This window comes from Prionailurus bengalensis, chromosome E1 (genome assembly GCF_016509475.1).
Source record: "Prionailurus bengalensis isolate Pbe53 chromosome E1, Fcat_Pben_1.1_paternal_pri, whole genome shotgun sequence".
NCBI classification, from domain to species: Eukaryota; Metazoa; Chordata; class Mammalia; order Carnivora; family Felidae; genus Prionailurus; species Prionailurus bengalensis.
This window is the reverse complement of record NC_057347.1, coordinates 10,068,919-10,080,199: the sequence shown is the minus strand read 5'-3', so window position 1 is coordinate 10,080,199 and position 11,281 is coordinate 10,068,919.

Here is an 11,281-nt window from a genome sequence, read left to right as displayed (position 1 = left end):
AGTGTCCCAGTGTGATATTCTGCAGAATGTCTTGACAATGAAGAATTCTTTAGACCTGCACTGTCCAATATGGTAGCCACTAGCTACATGTAGCTGTTCTGCTCTTGAAATGTAGCTAATTAACATGTGCTATGATCATAAAATGCACAGATTTAGAAAATTTGGTATGAAAAAACAATGTAAAATATCTTACTAATATTCTTGTGTTGATTACATATTTATTTAATTTTTTTGAGAGATAGAGAGCGAGCATGCAAGCAGGGGAGAAGGGCTGAGGGAGAGAAAGAGAGAATCCCAGGCAAGCTCCAAGCTCAGTATGGAGCCTGACAAGGTTGATTCCACAACCTTGGGATCATGACCTGAGTCAAAATCAAGAGTTGGATGCTCAACCTACTGAGCCACCCAGATGCCACTATATTGACTATATATTACATTGATTACATCATCAATATTTTTGATGATCTATTTTTTTTAATGTTTATTTATTTTGAGAGAGAGAGAGAGCAAGAGAGGGGGGAGAGAGAATACCAAGCAGGCTCCACACCATCAGTGCAGAGCCCGTCACGGGGCTCAAAATCATAAACTGTGAGATCATGACCTGAGTTAAAATCAAGAGTCAGACACTCGACTGACTGAGCCACCCAGGCGTCCCCATAATGATAATATTTTAGATACGTTGTGCTAAGTAAATACATATATTATTAATTTCATTTGTTGCTCTTTGACTTGTTTTCAGTGAGGTAACTAAAATTACACACGTGACTCATATCTCTCTTGAGCAGCACTGCATAGACGATTTTGATACTGAGTGTGATGGTTAGTTTTATGTGTCAACTTGACTGGCCACGAGATGCCCAAAGCAAGCATTGTTTCTGGGTGTGTCTGTGAGAGTGTTTCTGAATGAGATTAGTATTTGCGTTGGTAGACTCAGCAAAGTAGATTGCCTGCTCCAATAAGGGTGGGCATCATACGATTGCTGAGGGACTGAATAGAACAAAAGGTGGGGGAAGGAGGAATTTAGCCCCTGTTTTCCCGCCTCACAGCTTGAGCTTGGACATCCCATCTCATGGTCTCCTGCTCTCAGACTGGGGTTTGCACTATCAGCTCTCCTGGTTCTCAGCCCCTTGGACTTGGACTAAATTATATCCTCGGCTTTCCTGGGTGTCCAGCTTGCAGATGGCAGATTGTGGAACTTCTCAACCTCCTAAATCACAGGCGCCAATCGTTTCTAAAAAATAAATTCTCTTGGGGCACCTGGGTGGCTCGGTCGGTTAAGCATCTGACTCTGGCTCAGGTCATGATCTCATGGTTTGTGGGTTCGAGCCCCACGTCGGGCTTTGTGCTGACAGCTCAGAGCCTGGAGCCTGCTTCGGATTCTGTGTCTCCCTCTCTCTCTGCCCCTCCCCTGCTCGCGCTCTGCCTCTCAAAAATAAATAAACATCATAAATAAATAAATAAATCCCTGTCTTTCTCAGTTCTATTTTACTGGAGCACAGTGACCAGCGCACTGAGATCAGTAGAATGAACAAGGACTGGACAAGACTGGATTTGTGCTATTCTCCATCCCAGGTGAATGCAAATTGCTTTACAGCCTCCTTCTTAATGGAATTTGAAGACAATGTATTTGCTCATTCAATAGCCACATCCTAATTGTCAGAGGCTGTGCGAGTCTGGAATGGCAACTAACGTTAGGGCTACATCTTGGTTAAATTTACAGTAGTCCATCACCATCCAGTATGATCCATCTGGGTTTTGCAGGGCCATACGCCCATGAATGAGACAGAAAGTAGAATGGAAACCACAATCGTTCTTTCATCTTTCTGGGAGGCTGTAATCTGTCATTCTAACCAGAATGCCCTGTGGCTTGATTTATTGTCTTGGCCAGAGGTTAGGAATAGTTTCAGGAGCTTCCAGTTGGCCTTTTTTTCTCCTTAAAAAAAAAAAAAAAAAATTAATGACTCTAACTCGATAGGTCAGGGAGCCAATGTGAAGATTCTGCCAAATTCTAGGAAAATCTGTATTGATTATGCCTCAGAAATGACTAAAGGCCTATTTGGAGAAAGGATTGAGAGAATAGCTACTATATATATTTGTTGTGACATTTCAGGGTTTCTGAAGAAGATTTGGCCTCCTTTATTTTATTTTATTTTATTTTATTTTATTTTATTTTATTTCAATGTTTTATTTATTCTTGAGAGAAAGAGAGACACAGCATGAGTGAGGGTGGGGCACAGTGCAAGAGGGAGACACAGAATCCAAAGCAGGCTCCAGGCTCTGAGCTGTCAGCACAGAGCCCGACATGGGGGCTTGAACCCACGAGCCATGAGATCATGACCTGAGCCGAAGTTGGACACTCAACCAACTGAGCCACCCAGGTGCCCCTAGCCTCCTTTTTTCTTGCTGGGCTCAGGTCTTAGAACTGTCTCAGGTTTGGAAACTGAAGAAAGATCATGACTTTTCCATCATGGTAGTGACATCAGCCTTCTGATATCTAATCTTGATCTTTTGATTATATGAGCCTCATAATACCCTTGTTTGCTGCCTGTCTTAGTCCCTTCAGGCCGAGATAACAAAAATACCACAGACTGGGTGACTTGAACAGCAAACATTTATTTCTCACAGTTCTGGATACTGAAGAGTACAAAATCAGGGCACCGGCAGATTCTGTGTCTGCTGGTAGCCTGGTTCATAGACGGTCATCTTCTCTCTTCGTCCTCAGAAGGCAGAGGGCACAAGAAAGCTCTCTGGGGTCTCTTTTATAAGGGCATTCGTCCTACTCATGAGGGCTCTCTGATGACCTAATAATCACCCCCCAAAGGCCCTACCTCGTAATAACATCAGGAGGTTAGGATTTCAACATATAAATTTTGGACACAAGCATTCAGTCCATAACACTGCCCATCTATTCATTCCAAGAACATAATCATTAGCCATTCCCACATATCCCTGTGGGTCAATGCACTCTTGGTACCTTTCCCACCCGTGTGGAAGTTATATCTATCATGTCTCTGACAACTTAGGGCTGTCACATGGGCTCTGTTATTCTGGAATCCTGTCATGACCATTGACACTAAGGAATCCAATTCTATAACAGCATCTCCTACTGTAAGACCTGGGCCACCATTCAGGTCCTCAATAATCCAGTAGCAGTAGCCCTCTCATGAATTCAATCCTTGTTTGACAGAGGGGGGTGACCTCTGGGACCTCTTAGGAAATATAGTCAGCCAGTGGTTCCTCTGGCATGACTTAATGCATTCTGACATCCCCACCTCTCTGACCTGAGATTCTCTCTCTGGAAAGCCCAACCTGCTCCCTGTATAAGCCAGCCAAAAGACCACAGCCAAAGGCTCACCGATGCTTGCAGTAGGAAGCTATCTGATTACAGTGCACAGAAATAGTTAAGTGCCCAGGGGATGTGGGCCAGGTACCAACAGTGTCTACTGCATTAACACAATTCCTACTTTGGGGCTGAGGAAATAACCACCGAGCGGGTCTGAAGACTCACTGGGCCCGTTGTCAGCTAGATTTGAACCTGGACTCGATTAGCCTTCATTTTAGGCACAGGAGCATGTGATGTCTCCTGGTTCCAATCAGTCTTATCTCAGATCTGGGTATTCTTTTTACCGTGGCGCGTAGTTACCCTGGCATATGACCTCAAGTCTCCCTAGGAGAATGATCGGGGAAAATTTTACTATAGAGATTTATGGTGGTATTGCACAGTCCGTCCTTAAGGGGACCTGGCTTCCCTTTCAAACACTGAGCTCTGGGCCTGTGAACTAACGTTCACTTGGGAACTTGAGAAGGAATGTGGTTTCCATTATGGCAGCTGACATTAGCCTTCTGCTCATGAGTTCTTGATTTCTTTTTTAATTATATAAAGAAGCATGCTGTGCTCAGTTGTCTGCACCTTTCTCCCCTCTAGTAATACTATGATCTGTTAGCCATTTCTCCAGATCTCTGTGGGTCAAGGAACCTTGATGGCTGGTTCAGCTTTGCTTTCCAACACAATAATTACACTCACTTTCCTTTGATATTTAAATGCAGTCACCTGGCCTCTTGACCTCTCACTGTCCACACTAGCCGAGAGAGGACGGTCACCATTGGGTGTCTCAGAGTTGCTGGTGGCCTTAATAAAAGCGGTGTCCTCTGATGGGTTCTTAGGTCTTACACAGTGAATCAGTTCCAAAGTCCATACTTTCATAATCCTTTTGACCTTTCCTTGATGCTGTGTCAAGGAAGTTCTGGTAATATCCTTTTCATTTCTCTAGGCCAAGTTCCATCCCAACAATCAATTAGGACTAGCTTTAGGTATCGTGTCCACAGCTCTGGATCTTGACTTGTGGGTGAAGGGCCCCCAAGTGGGGGAAACTCCCCTTGCCCAGGCATATCTTTCACCTCTCCCCCAATCAAACAGCTTCAAATCGGCTCTCCCACAAGCCCCCTGGGTTCTTCCCATATGTTGTGGCCAGGGCCCACAAGCCCTATGGTACGTGTACTATTTTCTCCCAGAGCAGAGACTTTTTCTTGTCTAGGATACAGAGAGCTGACTTTGGTTACTTACTTTGAAAGAGTCAAGAGCGGAGGGGTGAATCTTCAGTAGGACATGTGGCATCTTACAGGGCTTCTGCCTCAGCAGAGGTTGCGGTAAAGTCTCCTCTGAGAGAAGGAGGTTTGAGGTGTTTCCAGGTTCAAGCTTCTCAGGCGAATCTACTCAAACATTATCATTTCACAGCTCAGATTCCACTCTTATCCTTCACACTCAGACTATAACTGGGAGGCCATCAAGATGATGCATTCTCTTTTTCTTTTTTTTCATATTTATTTTGAGAGAGAGAGAGAGAGAGAGAGAGAGAGAAAGAGAGAATGAGTGGGGGAGGGGCAGAGAGAAAGGGAGACACAGAATCTGAAGCAGGCTCCAGGCTCTGAGCTGCCAGCACAGAGCCCGATGCAGGGCTCGAACCCACAGACCATGAGATCATGACCTGAGTCAAAGTCAGAGGCTTAACTGACTGAGCCACCCAGGTGAGCCTATGCATTCTGTTTTTCAACTCTGCTACTTTTTTATTTTATTTATTTAACTGAAAATTATTTTATTTTGAGAGAGAGAGAGAGAGAGGGAGAGAGAGAATCCCAAGCAAGCTCCTCGCTGTCAGCACAGAGCCCGACATGGGGCTCGATCTCACCAACCATGAGATCATGACCTGAGCCGAGATCAATCAAAAGTTGGACGCTTAGCCCACTGAGTCACCCAGGTGCCCCAACTCTGCCACTTTTACAGTTAGATCCTGGGCCTGCTCTTTAGCGAGGTCTGTCCTGCACCTGCTTCTTGGAAGCTGTCAAAGGAGCCCTGTGGCTTTTCACAGTGTGACTGGAATTGGCAGTTTTCAACCAGAAGGCAGACCTATCACTAAACTTCATTTCAATGAGAGGCAAAAGCCTGAGTAATTGTGATGGATGAGGTTCCCCTCTGCTTGCACGGGATTATTTGCATCTCCACTCACCACTACTCATAGTGTTTTTATTGCCATCATGCTGGTGAATAACTCCCAAATCTCAATCGCCCAGTAAGGTTTAGCCTAGGTTCCCCAGGATGCAGAGCTGAGGGCAGAGGGCTCACAGCAGGACTATGTCAAGGAGCACATGCCCAGGGAGCAGGAGTGAAGAACAAGGGGAGTGAATCAGGGACAGAGGGGAGTCAATGTGAGATGGTGTTATTGAGTGGGCTGCTACCAAGTGGGAAGCATTGCTGGGTCTGTAGGGTTGTGCCCAAGAACCTGTATAAATGCACCCACCAGCTCTCATCTTCCATTGACCATGATTCACTCCACAGGCCTTAACTCTCTGGCACCTCAGGGCTGTGCATACAGCCCCAGGCATTGCCAATATGGAAGCCCTGGGGCAGAGGAGAGAGGCACAGTAGGGGCAAGAAGGGAGGTGCCGTCAGATTACCCCTGTGTGAAGTTGTCTAGAGCCCATGCAGAGCTGGAACCAGAGCCACACGAGACCAAGAGGGTCTGGAGGGACCCAAGAGAGGAGTGGGAAATAGTGGGCGAACATACGTGCTCCACCCCAACTCCACACCTGCAAGTTCAGAGTGTCCAGGAGTGAAGCCAAAGGGATGTGTTTATAAGGGTCACAAAGTTGCAGGGATTCTAGGGCATCTGTAGGGCCTCAGGTTCGGACTGCCCATATCTTTAAAATTTTTTTTTTTCAACGTTTATTTATTTTTGGGACAGAGAGAGACAGAGCATGGACAGGGGAGGGGCAGAGAGAGAGGGAGACACAGAATCGGAAACAGGCTCCAGGCTCCGAGCCATCAGCCCAGAGCCCGACGCAGGGCTCGAACTCACGGACCGCGAGATCGTGACCTGGCTGAAGTCGGGCGCTTAACCGACTGCGCCACCCAGGCGCCCCGGACTGCCCATATCTTTAATGTGCTGCTGGGAGTGACGGCTGTAAAGAAACTAAACAAAGCTAGAAGGGATCTTGGCGAGGGCCTCACACAAGTCCCCACAGCCTGAGGATCCGAAAACTGAAGCCTCTCACGGTGTAATAATAGTAACAATCATTACCACCATGGTGATAATTTCGGCTAGCATTTTTGAGCACCCACTGGACATACCTTTTGAAAGACTTAATCGCCATAAGAGCTCTCCTTTCGCAGATGAGGAAGAGTCTCACATAGGCTCTGATGTAATATCAGTCTTGGTGATTCTGATGACTAGTATGTAGAGACTGATGTTTAACTTAAAATTGTTTTGTTTCCCTGACCCTCAAAAGGAGACAAGTGAGCCTGACCCTTTATAATCAACCCTCTTGCCCCTGTCCTTTGATTGCCTGTCTACCCACAGTCATCAGATAAATTTGGATGACGTTTCCCCCAGATACCGTTATTATAAGGATCTATTCCTACATGCTCGGTATCTACATAAAAAGATAGAGACAAGAGACTCACGTTTGTTGAGTGCAGACTGTATGCTGGCTGTTGTCCTAGGGACTTTTCATTTCGTCAAGTAGTGTGGTGTTTAATCCTCACGACAGCCTGGGATGTTAGGTATTATTATTCGCCGCATTCTGCAAATGAAAAACTTGCCGTCAGAGAGATGACATGAACTGCCAAGGATCTTTTAGTGAATAAAAAGACAGAGCCAAGGATGGAACGTGGTTCTGTCTGCGTCCAAAGTCCCCCTTTTCTTTACACCACGCTGCATCGAGAGCTGGTCTGGTAAATTTAATGGGTCCTGTGATTTGGAAGTGATAACCAGATTTCACATGGGTGTGTTTTTTTGAGAATGGAAGTAACTGAGAGGTTTTCAGTTCCCGGTTTTCTGACTTAAACTCCCTCTCTTTGTCCTGACTTAAAAGAGTTAGAAACAGGGGCGCCTGGATGGCTCAGTCAGTTGAACATCCAACTCTTGATTTCGGCTCAGGTCATGATCTCATAGTTCACGGGATCAAGTCCCACATTGGGCAGTGCAGAGCCTGCTTGGGATTCTCTCTCTCCCTCTCTGTTCCTTCCCCACTTGCACTCTGTCTCTCAAAATAAACTAAAAAAAAAAAGTTAGAAACAAGTGTGATACGTGGGTCTGAATGCAGAAATGCAGGACACCTCCAGGGAGGTTTTTTTTTTTTTTTAATTTTTTTTTCAACGTTTATTTATTTTTGGGACAGAGAGGGACAGAGCATGAACGGGGGAGGGGCAGAGAGAGAGGGAGACACAGAATCGGAAACAGGCTCCAGGCTCTGAGCCATAAGCCCAGAGCCCGACGCGGGGCTCGAACTCACGGACCGCAAGATCGTGACCTGGCTGAAGTCGGACGCTTAACCGACTGCGCCACCCAGGCGCCCCTCTTTTCTTTTCAAGTTTATTTATTCATTTTGAGAGAGACAGAGACATCGTGGTTGGGGGAGGGGCAGAGAGAGATTGGGAGGGAGAATCCCAAGCAGGCTCCACACTGTCAGTGCAGAGCCTGATGTGAGGCTTGAACTCACAACCATGAGATCATGACCTGAGCTGAAATCAAGAGTGGGAGGCTTAACCGAACGAGCCCCCCAAGTGCCCTGAGAACTTTTGTTTTCAGGTCAAGCAAAGCCACAAAAACCCCACGAGGCCGGGGATAGACTCCACCTGAAGTGGGGTTTGTCAAACTGAGATGCTCAAGGATGAATTTTCTATCCAGAAGTCTATCCAAGCCTATAGTTGTATTTTGGTACGAACGTATGTAAGACTTCTTTTGGTAACAGCTGAATGTCCAGGGAAGCTGAACCTTGCCCTCTCTGCATCAGGCAACAGTCAGCTATGCAGATAGTCGGATATGACGACAGCCCCTCAGACCTGTGTAATCCCACTTCGCACAGACTGCTGGAACCACATCAGCTAATTACACCACCAGGAAGCTGGAAAGACCAGAGCTGCACCATAATCCCAAGGCAAGGTAAGAAGAGGGAAAATGAGGCCCATGTTCTAGAAAGAGGAAGGTCTTGTTTGGGGGGTGGGGGTGGGGTCTGTGCATAAAGGGATCAAAAGGCACTTTTTGTCTAGTCTTTCCTCACTGTCCATGGCAGAGCAAGGTGAGCCCATCTCTTTATGGTGACAACCTTTGCATGGGCAGGGGAGACAGAATCCAGATTACGGTGGTCACCACTCCTTAAACATCTTCTAAGTGTCCGTGACATGTCTGTTCTTAAAAGATGGCACCTCATACCAGAAAGAATGTAAGTTTGGGGGGCGCCTGAGTGGCTCAGTCGGTTAAGCGGTCTGACTTCGGTTCGGGTCATGATCTCGAGGTCCAGAAAGAATGCAGGTTTGAGAACATTAGTGCTCAGAAGACCTATCCCAACCCAGTATTTGTCCTTGGGTAAATTATTTACCCTTGATGGGTGGCATCTGTAAAATGACAATATCACCTGTCTCAGAGGGCAGTTGTACCTCTATGTTTTTTTTTCAATTTGTAAATTTTATTTAAATCCAAGTTAGTTAACATCATGTAATAATGATTTCAGGAGTAGAATCTAGTGATTCATCGCCTACATAGAACACCCAGTGTTCATCCCAACAAGCGCCCTCCTCAATCCCATCGCCCATTTAGCCCATCCCCCTACCAATACCCCTACCCTACCCCCCTCCAGCAGCCCTCAGTTTGTACACTTAAAAATAATATATTCGAAGCGTCTAGAACAGAGTTAGGCCTGCAGAAAGCATTCAATAGATCGTAACTGCTATTGCCATTATTGCTGCAATTGTTTCTTAGCTTTGGTTATTTATATTGACGGTCTCGCCCCTGTTCTGGGCCCTGGGGCAGATGCATGGAAGATTAGACTCTGTTGCTGGCCTTGAGAAGTGCTCTGTAACAGACGAGACAGAGACCTGAAGACTCTGTGTTCATAGGGTCTGAGGGAGAGGGGAGTAAGTGTGACCAGGCCACCATTTGCACTAATAATAATCCTCGAGTGTCGAGTGCCCTTCTGGCTCTTCTCTCCATCTCCTGCCTTTTCTTCAGGACTCAGCTCCAGATCCACTTCCTACAGGAAGTCCTCCCTGACTAATCTAGCCCTTGCGGACTTAACTGGTTCTAAATTGTCATACTTGTAGCAGTACATCTACTTATTATTGACACCTATTATGGGCAAAGCACCCTTTATGTGTTATCTCAGAGCCTTTTTAACACCTTTGGGGGGGGGCAGGTATCGTTATTCTGATTTTATTTTTTATTTATTTATTTTTTTTAACGTTTATTTTTGAGACAGAGAGAGACAGAGCATGAACGGGGGAGGGGCAGAGAGAGAGGGAGACACAGAATCGGAAACAGGCTCCAGGCTCTGAGCCATCAGCCCAGAGCCCGACGCGGGGCTCGAACTCCCGGACCGCGAGATCGTGACCTGGCTGAAGTCGGACGCTTAACCGACTGCGCCACCCAGGCGCCCCTATTCTGATTTTACAGATGGAGCCGTTGGGGCTCAGGAAAGCCTTGCCGGGCTTCTATCGATAATCAGTCACAGAGTCAGAATTCTAACTCAGATCTGGGTGACTCCAAAGCAGGAGTTGGCTAGCCAGGAATCCTGGGGCAGATCCAGTCCATTCTTTGCCTATTTTTGTAAATAAAGTTTTATTGGAACACAGCCACGCTCATTATTTACATATTCTCCATGGCTGTTTTCGCAGTACAGAGCGAAGTTGAGCAGGGTCACAGAAGAGTCCATCTGGCCCTCAAAGCCTAAAATGTTTGCTCTCGGGCCCTTTACGGTAAAAGTTTGCCAGCCCCCGCTCAGAGGCCTATGTTTCTGCCACGGTGTCTCCCTTGTCCCTCTACCATTGCTGTTACAGCACCTACGGTTGCCAACACTTGCTCCCAGAGGTAGCAGGACACAGCATGAGAAGGGCCTCAGCACCCGCAGGGATGATTCAGCAAACAAAGGGTAGGATAGAATTTTCCTGGGATTCCAGTGAAGGGTGGGGCTGTGGTGACATTTAGATGAAGCTGTGTTTTGATGGGCTCACAGCAAAGCAGGGCTATGTGTTGAACGGTGTATGTTGGACCCAGAGTCTTGTTCCTTTGGAAAAAATAAATTTAGGATGCCTGGGTGGCTCAGTTGTTAAACATCTGACTTCAGCTCAGGTCATGATCACACGGTTCGCGAGCTCAAGCTTCACATGCAAGAGTCTTGCGTGGGGTGAGCATGAGCCCCGCTTCGGGTAAAACACGAGCCCTGGATGAGCCCTGCTTCTCTCTCTCTGTCCCTTGTGGGATTCTCTAGAGCTCTCTTTCTCTCTCACTAGCGCCATCTCTCTCCCAACAAAACATTTAATAGAATAGGAGGGTCTAGGGGCGCCTGGGTGGCGCAGTCGGTTGAGCATCCGACTTCAGCCAGGTCACGATCTCGCGGTCTGTGAGTTCGAGCCCCACGTCCGGCTCTGGGCTGATGGCTCAGAGCCTGGAGCCTGTTTCCGATTCTGTGTCTCCCTCTCTCTCTGCCCCTCCCCTGTTCATGCTCTGTCTCTCTCTGTCCCAAAAATAAATAAACATTGAAAAAAAAAATTAAAAAAAAAAAAAAAAGAATAGGAGGGTCTATCTAGTTCTATCTATATCAGAAGGAAGGATGGATATTAGGGGCAACTAACAGTTTCTGCTTCAGTGGCAGAGCTCAGATTTAAAATACATCTGAAAAAATATTTAAACATTTAGAAAAAAAAAATCTTTATTTATTTTTGAAAGAGAGAGAGAGAGAGTGCAAGCAGGGGAAGAAGAAAGACACAGAATCTAAGCAGTCTCCAGGCTCCAAC